This window comes from Colobus angolensis, unplaced genomic scaffold (assembly GCF_000951035.1).
Source record: "Colobus angolensis palliatus isolate OR3802 unplaced genomic scaffold, Cang.pa_1.0 Scaffold314, whole genome shotgun sequence".
NCBI lineage: Eukaryota > Metazoa > Chordata > Mammalia > Primates > Cercopithecidae > Colobus > Colobus angolensis.
Window position 1 is genome coordinate 865,740 of NW_012116422.1, and position 1,897 is coordinate 867,636.

The window sequence follows — 1,897 nt, forward strand, 5'->3', positions numbered from 1 at the left end:
CTCCCGGGCGGGGGAGGGGCCCGGCCGCAGAGCGAACCAGCCCTCTCCGGCCCCGCTCCCCAACGTCAGTACCTGGCGTTCTGGAGAAACCGGCTGGAAGGTGGAGCACGGGCGACGAGCGCTAGAGCGTGACATTGAGCCCACCCCGCCGCCACCCACCCCATCAACGAGCGACCCTGCCCCCGCGCGACTCGCAGCCTAGGTTTTGTGGCTGGGCAGGCTCGAATGGCAGCTGGGTCGCGGTTACCTGTCCTAGGAGGTGCACACTCCTGTGGGCCGGTGCCCGTTGACACCAACGCCCCCTAGAACCCGAGTTTGCAGACATGGGGAGCCTCCGGGTGCCACCTCTGCAAACCAGTGAGGAGAGGGAGTGGCAAGGGTTCATCTAGGCTCTGACAAATCGGGCAGCTAGACCAGATAGTGCCCAGATCATCTGGGGACGCACGAGTTCAGGTCTGAGGCTACACAAGCTCACAGGAGACTCAGTGTGGTCACAGGCTGCCATATGTGTTCACCAGTAGTAACATGGTCACAGGCAGTCACGTGGAATCACAGGTGTCTCGTAAGGAAACAGACAATCATGGTCTTCATACACAACTGTATGTGGCACACGAGGTCTCAAGAAGCCCCTCATAGTCACAATGAATGGCCATATAGCCACACACAGCCACAGATGGCCAGACTGCTGGGCTGAGGGCTTGGACACCTGTTTCAGTGTCTGCGATTGAAAGGAGGAAGCCCAGTTGCACATTTTCTGAAATAATAAGGGTAGACATCCTGGTGGGCACCCCATGAACATCTACACCTCCATGCAAGATCACCTCTTCCCAATGCCCTTGCTTGTTTTCCTCAAGCATGCAGAGCCCACCAGGACTCCAGCACCGAGGACAGCGCTCAGGCAGCCCGGCCTTCTCTATATGCAGGCCTCCCAGGCCAGGAACTGGCTAAGCCACAGCCCAGGAAGAAGAGGATAGAAAACCAGAGAGCAGAAGTCAGGAAGCAGAGAGTGGAAGAGCACGAGATCTCTTCAGGCCCACTAGAGACCATCAGCCACGAGTGCGTGTGTGCTCACAGCTCAACAGCTGGGTGTGAGTGTGTGGGGGCCTGTATCTGTAGTACGAGTACATGGCATGTATGTGCCCAGGCCTGTATGTACCTTGTAGTGGTGCAAGTGTGCAGATGTGTGCCTGAGTCACTTCCAATCTTTACAATAGGATCTTATACCTTCTCCATCACAGGATCTGGACTCCTGGGAGAGCTGCTCCAGCTTGAACTCAGCCATAGCCTGGCAGGGACTTTGCTGGGATCTCAAGCTTGGCAGGGCTCCTCCAAGAGGGTGTGACAGAGGCTGTGTAGCAGGACTCCTCCCAACAAGTAACATGGCTTTCAGAATCCCCCCACCCCTGCACTCCCACTGGCAGCAGAGTAACTGGAGATCTGCTGGTACTGAGGAGGAGACCCAGGGGAACCAGAAGGCTGGGCAGAAAGAACATATCTCCCCAGACCAGATTGGCCTAGGGAGGTGGTCAGGTAATTTCCCCATAGGCCAGGGGGCCAACAGAGCATTTCTTCACAGAGAAGGGGGCCAGGAGCCAGGCTGCAAGCCTCAGGCCTCTGCGGCACTCAGCTGCAGGAGCACTCCAGGCACTATGCGGCTCTGGCAGCCTCCTCTTCAGAGTGATGTCATGGGACACATTTAGCTTGGCCTCCAGCAGGATGTCGCATCCTGTTACTCTCCCTACAGATGTCTCTGCTACTTGTGAATATTTTAATTCAAAAACCAGTACTGGAGCTGTGACTGATTCTAGCTTAGCCAAGTATTTTTCTGTTTTCCTCTGAGCATGGCTTGGTTTCCCCTGAGGGATGGGGACAGAAAGGCCCTAGCCTGGTTGTGGGA

General features: G+C 56.4%; 1 protein-coding gene across 1 annotated transcript in view; it reads right to left on the reverse strand.

Annotated features, from left to right (window-relative positions):
- ACSL6 (acyl-CoA synthetase long-chain family member 6) overlaps positions 1–245 on the reverse strand; it is a 62,216-nt gene extending 61,971 nt beyond the window's left edge. The window contains exon 1 of the mRNA XM_011951051.1: positions 73–245. The gene's annotated coding sequence lies outside the window, so the exon portion shown is untranslated. The remainder of the gene's footprint in view (positions 1–72) is intronic.
- Positions 246–1,897: the final 1,652 nt, after the last annotated feature.